General features: G+C 44.2%; 1 long non-coding RNA gene across 1 annotated transcript in view; it reads left to right on the top strand.

Moving 5' to 3' along the window:
- The window catches only part of LOC124529282 (uncharacterized), a 75,342-nt gene extending 64,928 nt beyond the window's left edge, over positions 1–10,414 (top strand). The window contains exon 2 of the long non-coding RNA XR_006966303.1: positions 8,695–10,414. This is a non-coding gene — a long non-coding RNA (uncharacterized LOC124529282). The remainder of the gene's footprint in view (positions 1–8,694) is intronic.
- Positions 10,415–12,130: the final 1,716 nt, after the last annotated feature.

The raw sequence follows: 12,130 nt of genomic DNA, 5'->3' as shown, positions 1-12,130 counted from the left end.
ACCGATGTTTGCCCTGTTTGTGAGTGACAACACTGAGGGACAGAGTGATTACCTAGCCGGCCCAACTCCTGGAGCTCCGTGGAATTTAGGATTTGAGCCCAGACTCTTTGACCATAGAGTACATGCCTCCAGCCATCATTCACCGCACAGCATTAGTGACAAAACATAGATCAAACTTACTCCTGAATAAAAAAATCTCTGAACGTGGGATTTCAGATCCTGCCTTCCGGTATGAGATGACACCAGAGGCTGAGGAGGGAAGGAGGATTTTTTCGGGGGCATTTTGGTTGAACCAATTGGCTTTTTCTATGAGTATAGTTGACACACAATGTCACATTAGTTTTAGGTGTACAACTCAGGGGTTTGACAAGTTTATCCATTATGCTGTGTTCACCGCACTTGCGGCTACTACCCTGTCACCTCACTGTCATGCTCTGCTTTTTATTCCCGCGACTTACCCATTCCATTACTGGACACCTGTGTCTCCCGCTCCCCTTCTCCCAATTTGTCCATCCCTCCTTTCCCTCCTCTCTGGCAACCATCTGTTCTCTGTATTTATAGTTCTGATTCTGCTTTGTTTATTGATATTTTTTTTAGATTCCATTTATAAGTGGAATTATATGGTATTTCTCTTTCTCAGACTGACTTATTTCACTTAGCATAATACCTGCTGGGTCCATCCATATTGTCTCATATGGCACAGTCTCATCCATTTTTATGGCTGTGTAATACTCTGTGTGTGTGTGTGTGTGTGTGTGTGTGTGTGTGTGTGTGTGTGATATTTTCCTTATCCATTTATCTCTTGATGGATACATAGGTTGCTTTGATATCTTGGCTATTGTAAATAGTGCTGCAATAAACATAGGAATGCATATATCTTTTTGAATTATTATATTCATTTTCTTTGCATAAATTTTACCCAATAGTGGAATTATTGGATCATAGGGCATTTCTATGTTTAATTTTTTGAGGAAACTTCATAGTGTTTTCAACAGTGGTTGCACCAATTTATATTCCTACCAACAGTGCGCAAGAGTTCCTTTTTTGTTTAAAGTTTATTTCTTTTGAGGGAGAGAACCAGGGAGGGGCCGAGAGAGAGGGAGAGAGAGAAATTCCAAGCAGTCTCTGCACTCCACGCTGAGCCCGTGCAGGGTTTGATCTCCCGAACCATGAAATCATGACCTGAGCTGAAACCAAGAGTCAGCTGCTTAACCAACTGAGTCACTCAGACACCCAACACAGGTCCCTTTCTGTCCACATCCTCACCAACACTTGTTATGTCTTATCATTTTGATTTTAGCCATTCTGACAAGTGTAAGGTGATATCTCGTTGTGGTTTTGATTTGTATTTCCCTGATGATTAGTGATGTTGAGCATCTTTTCATGTGTCTGTTAGCCATCTAGATATCTTCTTTGGAAAAATGTCTATTCAGGTCCTCTGCTCATTTCTTAATTGGATTATTTTTTTGATGTGGAATTGTGTAAGTTCTTTATACATTTTGGATATTAACTCCCTTTTGGATATATCATTTGCAAATATCTTCTCCATTCGACAAGTTGTCTTTTTGTTTTGTTGGTGGTGTCCTTTGCCATACAAAAGCTTCTTATGTTGGTGTAGCCCCGATAATTTATTTTTGCCTTTGATTCCCTTACCTTAGGAGACATGTCTTAAAAAATGTTGCTATGGCTGATATCAGAGAAATTACTGCCAGTGCCCTCTTCTCGGATTCTTATGGTTTCAGGTCTCACATTTAGTTCTTTAATCCATTTGGAGTTTATTTTTGTCTCTGGTGTTAGAAAGTGACCCAGCTTCATTCTTTTACATGTAGCTGTCCTGTTTTCCCAACACCATTTGTTCAAGAGACCATCTTTTCCCCATTGTATATTCTTGCCTTCTTTGTCATAGACTAATTGACCATATAGTTGTGAGTTCACTTTGAGGGTCTCTATTCTGACCCTTTTTGTCTGTCTCTTTTTGTGCCAGTACCCTGCTCTTTTAATTACTACACCTTTGCTGTGTATCTTGTAATCTGGGATTGTGATAATCCCAGCTTCGTTCTTTCGCAAGATTGCTTTGGCTATCCGGGCTCCATACCAATTTTAGTATTATGCTAGTTTTCTGAAAAGTGTTGTTGGTGTTTTAATATGCATTGCATTGGGACTGTAGATGGCGTTGGGTAATAAGGACATTTCAACAAAACTTTTTTTCCATCCCATGAACATGAAATACCTTTCCATTTGTGTCATCTTCAATTTCTTCCATCAGTGTTTTCTAGTTTTCAGAGTCTTTCAGAGTCTTTCACGTCTTTGGTTAAGTTTATTCCTAGGACTCTTTTTGGTGTAATCGTAAATGGTGTTCTTTTAAAAATTTCTCTTTCTGCTACTTCATTATTCGCGTATAAAAATGCTACTTATCTCCGGGTATTATTAATTTTGTATTCTGTCACTTTACTGAATTTATTTATTACTTCTTGTAGGTTTTTTGGTGGATTTTCTAGGATTTTCTATGTATAGTATCACGTTGTCTACAAACAGTGACAGCTTACTTCTCTTTACCAATACGGATGCCTCTTAACTTCTTTTTCTTCTCTGATTGCTATGGCCGGGACTTCCAGTACTATGTTGAATAAAAGTTGTGAGAGTGGACATCCTTGTCTTATTCCTGACCTTAGAGGGAGAGCTCTGAGCTTTTCCTCGTTGAGGCTGATGTTAGCTGTGGGTTTTTCATATATCAATTGGCTTTTATCTTCAGAGATCTCTGGTATAAGACTATGTTTCCAAACCAGTCATTTAAAATGTTGCATATTTATATATTCTTATGATGTATGTGCATGTGTGTATGAATAAAAGTGGTGGTTTCAGTGAATTGTGTAAGTTTAAAATCTGAAATTACCTCCTTTTGAAAATGAAGAAAATTGGGCTCAGAGAAGTTATGGGATGTGCCCAAAACCAGCCAGGTGGCAACTTTTAGTTTAACAAAATAGTTTTAAAACTGCAGTATACTGGCCTGGAAAATGGAGCTATATAGAAGGGGAAAGACTCATTCACACTAGAGTCATATTTGAGCAATACAGTTGTTTTGAACACTTTTTTTCCCCTTAAAAGCGTTTTCATACTTATCCTGAGATATCAGATCCTCACTCTTGGAGTTGCAGAGAAGCTCCAGTTCTCAAGCTTGCCAAGCTGAGCCCTGATTTTCCTTCCCAGGTTCATTCCAGAATAAGCAGGCAGCCCTGATCACCCTTAGCTTACCCACTTGTCTGCCGAGTTTTGACCCTTAGGCTGGTTACCCAAAACCCACTGTTGATTAAACAGCTTTAGATTATAAATTGGGGTGAGCAGGAAAGCTTTGTATGCAGTTGAAGAAACCATTCTAACGTTTTTTGAGACTTTAGTCTCAAGACATTTACACGCTGATTAATTAGGCTTTCTAGATGTTTCTAGAATCCACCAAAAAATCGGGTCAGCCTTTCAGCAGGAGCAATAGTTACTCTCCCACTGCTAACGTGCCAGAGGCTGGACCTCACTATTATCTCCCATCATGAAGTTTTTTGTCAAAACGAGAAGATATTTGTTAATATGATTCACCCTGAGTTTTCTTATATTTGAACAATAAAATGTGAAACTACTGGGGTGCCTGGGTGGCTCAGTCGATGGAGCATCCAACTTCAGCTCAGGTTAGGATCTCGCGGACCGTGAGTTCGAGCCCTGCGTCGGGCTCTGTGCTGACAGCTCAGAGCCTGGAGCCCGCTTCACTCCCTCTGCCTCCCTCTCTCTCTGCCCCTCCCCCACTCACGCACGAGCACGCGTGCACGTGCGCTCTGTCTCTCAAAAATAAACATTTTTTAAATATGAAAGTACTATGCTTTTGGGGGGAGGCATAAATATTTGGTCTCAATTTCCTCTAACATTCTAGATAGACCTTGCTCTTAAAAAGGATTAGTGGTTTGCTTCATGTTCTAAATGTCTTTGTTTAAATTAACATTTATCTTTATTATGATTAAAAAGAAATATAAAAAAAGTGGAATCCATGTTCATTGTAGACTGTAGACCTTTTAGAATGTTCAGAGTAGTTTCAAGCAAAAAATAGAAACCATTGGTAATCCTATCAGGCTTTGGTGTATTTTTTCCCATATGTATGGGTTATTAACCAGAAAATTTGTTTCATACTATATATGCAGTGGGTTTTTTTCTTCTTTCTTTATATTATAAGCATTTTCTATATAATTTAGTCTTCTTCAAAAACACAATTTAAATGGTTACACAGTATTTTAAAGTATGGATATGTCATAACATCTGTAACCATTTCCTTATTGTTAGACATTCAATCTTTTAACGTATTATCAATTCTCCCTCCAAAAAGTCTGGACCAACCACCCTTCCACTGGTGTCTTTAGTTGTTAATGAGTTTGATGCATTTCTCAGTTTATTCTTCACCTACACTTCTTTTGCACCCTGTGTTTTTAGCCCATTTTTTAACTGTTTTATTCATCTTTTTCTTTTTAATTTATATTTATTCATTTTACGTGAAAGAGTTCTTTGTTAAAGGTTGTTTCCCATTCTCTTTGACACATGCCATAAATATTTCTAAATTCTTTATGTTTAGTTGGACTATTACGGGTGTAGGGGAGGACTTTTTCTTCTCTTTCAGGTTCCTTGGCCTAATCATTAAATTGAATAAGATAGGTTCGCGAGAGAAAAACAAACTTAATCTCATACCTGTGTACAGGAGCTGATAGAAATAGGAGACTCAAGAAGTGACCAAAGCGGGCAGCTTTTATGCCTCTTAAACAAAGGGACGATAAATTTGTAAAGAACTGACCAGATACAGAAGTTTGAGTGTGGGGTAGTAAGTTAGTAAGCAACAAGATTTGTTTATACAGCCTTTTTGGCCCCGAATTCCCCATGTCTGGTGACAAGACTGTCTCTCTACCTCCTGGTCCAGGGAGGGTGCCTTTCACATGGGACATTTATTTCCTGCTCTCAGAGGGACGAAGAGGGTCAGAGTGTCCTTCCTGTGCCAGCTATTTCTGAAGCGACTTGAACTTAAAATAATCAACATGCCAAATGAGTATCTTTTGGGCTGGTGTATTCTCCCCCTCACAGTCAGAAGTTAATATTTTGGTAGAATTTTCAAGGGAGTGTGTGTGTGTGTGTGTGTGTGTGTGTGTGTGTGTATACATATATTGGGGGGGGGGATATATACAACAGCTTTATTGAGCTATAATTCATACACCACATAATTCCTCAATTTAAAGTATACAATTCAGATCTCATGGTTTCGTGGGTTCAAGCCCCACACTGGGCTCTGTGCTGACAACGCGGAGCCTGCTTGGGATTCTCTCCCTCCCTCTCTCTCTGCCCCTCCCCCACTCACACTATCTCTGTCTCTCTCAAAATAAATAAACATAAAAAAATTAAAGGGTACAATTTGATGGCTTTTAGTATATTCAGAGTCGTACGACCATTTTAGCACAATCAAGGTTAGAATATTTTCATCATTCCCCAAAAACACCTCATACCCGTTAACAGTCACTATGTATTTTACCCTTCTCTCCAGCCCCTGGCAACCCTTTTTCTACTTAATGTCTCTATAGGTTGGATTATGTCTGGACATTTCATATTGATAGAATCCTGTAATATGTAGTCTTTTGTGCCTGGCTTCCTTCACTTCGCATACTGTTGTGAAGGCTTTAGTATGTGCCCTGCCTTATTTTTCAAGTTTTATTTCAGTTCCAGATAGTTAACATACCGTATTATATTAGTTTCAGGTATACAATATAGTAGTTTAACACTTCTGTACATCACCCTGTGCTCGCTTGTGTTTTTATTTATCTTGAGTATGTACCTAGGAATCGAATTGGTGGATCAGATGGGAACTTTCGAGGGGTGCCAAGCTGTTTTTTGCAAAGCTCGTGCAGCATTTCACATTCCCACCAGCAGCGGATGCAGGTTCCAATTTCTTCACATCCTACCCAACACTTGTCATTTTCTGTGTGTGTGATGTGGCCATCCTAGTCGGTATGGAGTGGTATCTCATTGTAGTTTTGATTTCCATTTCCCGGATGAATGATGATGTTGAGCATCCTTTCATGTGCTAATTGGCTATTTAAATATCTTATTTGAGGAAATGTCTACTCAGATCAAATGACTGTATTTTGACAGATGCCTCCTTCTCTCCTCCTTCTTTCCTCCCTCCCTTCTTATCTTCCTTCCTCTCCTTCCATTACTTATTCACAAATTTGTGCCTTCAGACAGTCAAAGAGCTGAAATGTGCCTGTGTCCCCCAGCAGATGAACAAGCCTGCATCCAGCTTGGGTACTGGCCCAGGATTCACATCAACATATGTTTTCTATAAAGAGATTTTATCCCTGTCTCCACCCACAAAATAAAGTCGTTACTCAGCATTTCATAACTTAATTAGGAAAACATAGTTTTCAAGGTTGAAGGGGCATTTAAAACTCACCCAGCTTAAGTACCCATGAGTTCTTCCTATCATCTACCCTGCCAAATCATGCCCACATCCAATGACAGGGAAATTTATTACTTCCTGAGGCAGTTCATTGTACTGCTGGACAAAGAACTTTGTTCCTGGAGCGTTCTTTGTTAGCCTGAGCTTAAATCTACTTCATTGAAGCTTCCACATCCCAGTTCCACCCCCTGAGTTATTACAAAATCCCGGAGGCCCACCCACGTATGTGAAATCCTCTATCCTACGTCTTTGAGATTTCTCTTCTTTGAGGTAAACATCATGATTTATCCAACTGTCCCTCAAGAATTGTGGATCCTGAATGGGGGCTTCACCAACCTTCTGTGAACGGTCTGACTCTCTTATTTCCCTGACCCAGCACAACTCCCAGGCTGGCCAGGAGCAAGTCCGATGGACATTTTCTAAACTATGTAGTTTGTGATTGCATTTGTGCCCTTTGGCTATTGTTGCTCACTATCCTGTGGGTTGCCTGTCACTCGGAGTTTCCTCGTCAACTAAAATGCCTACTTTTTCTTTCATACCTGAACTGCTAATGAACCCCATCTCTGCATTTCTGCATGTCTTGGTAGGATTCAAATATAGAATTTTTATCTTTACCCTGATACATGCCATCTTGCTGAATTGGGTTCCATCAAAGATAATAATGATAATAATAATAATAATAATAATAATAATAATAATAATAATATTAAGAATAATATGTCAAAAGCTCTACGTTCATTATTATTTCATTTTGAATCTTACAAACACTCCGTGAGGTAGGTACCATTACCATCCTCATTTTAGAATGGAAGGACTGAGGGGGCGCCTGGGTGGCTCAGTTGGTTAAGTGCCCAACTTCGGCTCAGGTCATGATCTCCCCATTTGTGGGTTCGAGCCCCGTGTCGGGCTCTGTGCTGACAGCTCAGAGCCTGGCGCCTGCTTCGGATTCTGTGCCTCCCTCTCTCTCTCTCTGTTCCTCCCCTGCTCATCCTCTGTCTGTCTCTCTCTCGAAAATAAATAAACATTAAAAAAATTTTAAAGGACTGGAAGGACTGAGATGGCACAGTTAATTAACTTTCTCTGAGTCACACCCACGTTTGCTGACTTCAAAGGCATAGTTCTCAGGAAGTCCACCATATTACTCCCCATGACTTTGGAGCCCAGTGCCCCGGGCCAGCGGGGCTGCTGCCTTCCTGCCTTCTGATCAGCAAATCTGCAAGAGTGGACTCCGTGATTCCACTCTAGCTCAGGGGATGCAAGCTTCTGTAGCTGCTTCGGGACATGAAGGGTACCCTCTCCGGTGTCCCCCGAGCCTTCAGTCAGGGCAGCACTGGTTTCCGCTTTTGTACGCTGGGCTCTCTCTTCACAATGCATAGGGAGCAAAATAATGCTCCCAACAATAAATTTGCAAAATATGCATTCTGAACTAGGGGTTACAAATTTTGGAAGGGCCAGTGATAGAAGAGAGCCACAGCCACCTGCCACTTCCTGCCAGGGAGGCGTTCAGGTGGTCACAGCAGCTCAGTCATCCCTGTGTCGGCACGGGTGTCTCCATCTCGTCCATGGGGAGACCCCGAAAGTGCGTGTCAATGACCCAGATGCCACCTGTCCCCCCGATCTCCCTGGTCTGGGTCTCCCTGGCAAATAAAGCAGTGATGTCAGCCTGGCCTCCGCGTGAGCCCATGTCATGGCGATGGCCGGTGTCCCCTCCAAATGGAAGGAGTCTGTGCTGAACCTGTTTTCAAATGTGGCGAGTGCCCCCCTCACTAATGGTCTTTGTTTCCTCCTCTAAGTCTCTACGGGTCATCCCTTTAACAGCCCGTTTTCGTATTTTGTTCGACAACTGCCAAACCGATAGCACCAGCCCTGCCAGAGCTGGCCCTGACCGTGCTCCAGGCACCGTTCCGGCACTTTGCAAGGACAGCCCATCTAGGGTGGCCACACTAGCACAATGAGGCGAATACTGTTATCGCCCCCATTCTCAGATGGGGAAACCGAGGCTTTGAGAAGCTCAGCAATGTGCCCAAGATCACAGTTAGTTGACAGCAATGCCAGGACTCAAACCCGGGCCATCTGACCCCAAAGGACAAGCTCCTAGCCACTCCACAGCAACGCCATAAACTCCATTAGTACAGTACAGTACTTCCTGCCTTCAGAATCACCTCCCTGCCCCTCTGTTCCTTAAATAGGCACCCGCAGTGTCTCACCAGCCTCTCTTCCAGTCTCAGGACACTGGGATGTCACTCCTCTGGACCACGGAGAGCGTCTCCAGACATTGCCAAGTGCCCCTGCTGTTTGCTCCAGCTGAGAACCGCTCTCGGCACAGCGGAAAGCACGGGGCTTTGTTCCAGACTGAGCTTCCAATCCACGGGACCTCTGGCTGGGCTGGGTGTGGATGGTGCTTGCCCTCATCAGAGACCCACACCATCAGGAGCAGATGCTAAAAATGCCCCAGAGATGCCCCGCCAGGCGGAAGGGGTCTCAAAATCCTTGTCAGATACACGCGAGGCACTTGAAGCCTGCCCTTGATGTCGAGGGATCACGGTGCGACGGCAGAAGCTCACACACACGGCCGGATTGGGGTCTTGCACCTGGGGTGAGCGGCCCAGGGTCTAGGGACCTGGGCTCTCCTCATGCCCACTTAATCCCTAAATCCCACAACTTCTCTGAAGCCGCAGCCTCCTCACTCATAAAAAGAAAACCGTGAAAATACCTACCACACGGGGCTACCTGTCCAGAGGATTAAACTAAGTCGTGCATTACCTCACAGGAAAACAGCTACTATTTTCTTTATATTCATCCAGTCACTTCGGCCCTAACGGAAGCCTTACGGCAGTTAGCAGCGTGCCCAGTTGTACGTTGTGAACGGACTGGTAAGAGGTGGGCGCACGGGACGCCGCGGGAAGCCAGCGACCCTGGGACCGGGGGACTCCCTGCCCTGTCCCCAGCCGAGGGATCCCGGTCACCCTCCCCAGGTCCCGGTTCCTCGTCAGCAGAATGACGAGGCTGGAGCTGATGGTCTCCAAAGTCCTCCTTCCTTCTACCAGGTTCTGTGCATGGAGGCCGCGGACAGTGGGTCTTTGTCCTCTGTTCTGCGCTTGGACGCTAGCTCACCCCACCTTCTCCCCCCGCATCCTTCTCGCTTCTTGTTGGCCACTTCCACACTCCCCCACGCTGCCTCCTTCCTTCCACTTCACCATCCCGAAGTCTGTGAAGAGGAGCCGGTGTTCCTGCGGCCTGCCCCTTCCCGAGCCAGAGCTCTCAGACTCCATGATGATGAGCCTGGTGTAGACTCTACGGGCTCCCGTCAAAGCCTCCCCCAAAGACCGACTAGCTCCCCTAGTTAAGCACAGCTTCCCAACGGGGAGACACTCCTTTGTCTGGCCAGCAACTTGAATCAGTCTGTAGACCCAGGAGGGAGGAAGGCGTTCCTGCTCCCCTCCAGTCCAGCTCCAGGAGGGAGAGTTGGGGGGTTTAGAGTAAGGGGTGGCTAGAAAGGAAGAGCCTCCCACCATTGCACACCTCTCTGCGTCCCCTTGATGATGTCACGGGGAAACTAATATCTATGGAGTTCCTATCGTGTGCCTATCGTCTGCCTGTTTGATCCTCTTGCGGGATAATGACATAGTATATATTTAATTAGATGCAACTTCTCTTCCATGGCCAAGTCCGGGGAAACCAGGTACAGCGCAGTGACTGCATTAAGCTCATTACTCGACCCCGTCTTTCCCTGGCCGCGTAATGTGGGTTCACCCGCCACGGCTGTACCCTGGATCGTGCCTGGATCTCTCTTCGTCCTTCTTCCCATTTAGACAGAAATAAACACAGGGATGAGCTTCCCACATAACGTGACTTCATCGTGTGTAATTGTTGGAATGAAAACTTCCCGGTTGCATATCTCACAATGCCAGTGATTACAGTGATTAAATCAATCGAGACCAATTTCATAATCGTCGACTGTATAATTTCCCAACTCGGCAGGGCCCCAGCACGTGGCATCCCAGCTGTCTGGCCAGGGGTCAAAACCACAGTGTTAAAGCATTTGGGGCTAGGATTAGGTAATTTTGTAAACTTAATACCATATTAATAAGGATGATGCGTCTGTCGCAGTAAAACTCCATGCAAATCTGGTTTGTGATTTCCCCAGTGCTGACTTACTTCAGCAGCTCAGGTATGAGAAATACTCTCGTTGCCCCCAAGAAATTGCCCCGCTGAATATTTTATTCTCAGAAAGAATCGGTCAAGTACATGTATACTTTAATTATATCGTTATTAGTATTGTTATTGTTGTATAAAGAGCGTCACAGGATGCATTAGCTCAGAGCCTGCAGAGAGCTTCGTGGCAGTCTGTCCAAATGATTTTATGGGCTGACTGAGGCCCCCGGGGCCCCAGGTTGAGACCTTGACATCACATTTAAAGTCAAAGAAAGCCTCAGGTGGAAAGCATGGTTTCATAGCTTCTGCTGCTTCTCTGTAGCTAAAGAGAAGAAACTGGACCAGAGCCAAAGGAACAAAGAGTAAGATTGCACAACCCCTCGGGTGCTTTCCACTGAATCCCTCTGTTTCTCTACGGGAGGCAAACTGTTTCCTGCCAGTTCATTTTGCACACAGTTCGAGGGACCCTGTTCGTTCCATTGTCATAATCAGAGACCCTACGGATTCTAGGGTTTGAAGCCCTTGTGAGACGCAGGAAGATTAATCTATGCAGAGTTGTGTCTACCACGTGATACATAATTTTTGGAAGATCCGATTGGGACGGGGACAGGGCACGTGGAGGTGCTTCTGCAGGGAGCTGTCAAAGTTTCCCTTCTAGAAAGTTACAGTAGCATTTGCCTTGTAAAAAGTCACGAGCTGCAAATTTGTTTTTGCGTGTTTTGCTTTCTTTTTTAAAAAGCATGGATCTGCAGGTGATTTGCAGAAGCGCCCACCATCTTAATTGGACCAAGTGACCGAAAAGCTCCTCCCGCTATGTTAGGCAGAATCGCGGCCCCCAAAGATGGTCCTGTCCTAACCCACCAAACCTGTGAATGTGTTTCGTTGTATGGTCAGGGGGGATTAAAATTGCAGATAGAATTAAGGATGTCAATCAGCTGACCTTGAGATGGGGAGATTATCCTGGAATATCCTATTAGACACACTGCTGGCTCGGAGGACAGAAGAAGCCCGTAAGCCAAGGGACATAGGCGGCCTCTAGAAGCTGGAGGAGGCAAGAGAACTGATTGTCCCCTAGAGCCCCCCCAAGGGATGTGGCCCTGCTGACAGCTCGCTCTGAGCCTGGTGAGATTCAGTTCAGACTTCTGACCTCCGGAACTGTAAGCTTATAAATTGGTGTTGTTTTCAGCTACTAAATTTGTGACAATTTGTTACAGCAGCCACAGGAAACTAATACACACTTTCCCTCGATAGGAAGCTCACCGGTGTGGCAGCTGCCCTCCCTCCTCTGTAAGACCGCCCTCTCTTCCCCTTCCTCTACACAAGGGCTTCGGGCTTTCCGGGCTCTTTAATAGAAACATTTACCAAAAGAAGATTTCTTATTCCCTAGAACTGTTTAGCACTGTCCTACTGATAGCTGTTTCCTAAATAGTAAACTTAAATATACCTAGTTGGATAAGTAACTATCGTTCTCTCATTAATGTTACCACCTTTCAAAAAAAAAAT

The sequence above is a fragment of the Lynx rufus genome, unplaced genomic scaffold, assembly GCF_022079265.1.
Source record: "Lynx rufus isolate CCGP_SWC_20201006 ecotype Redwood Valley unplaced genomic scaffold, mLynRuf1.p SCAF_6, whole genome shotgun sequence".
Classification (NCBI taxonomy): domain Eukaryota; kingdom Metazoa; phylum Chordata; class Mammalia; order Carnivora; family Felidae; genus Lynx; species Lynx rufus.
The sequence above is the reverse complement of the archived record's forward strand: the minus strand, read 5'-3'. Positions and strand labels throughout refer to the sequence as shown.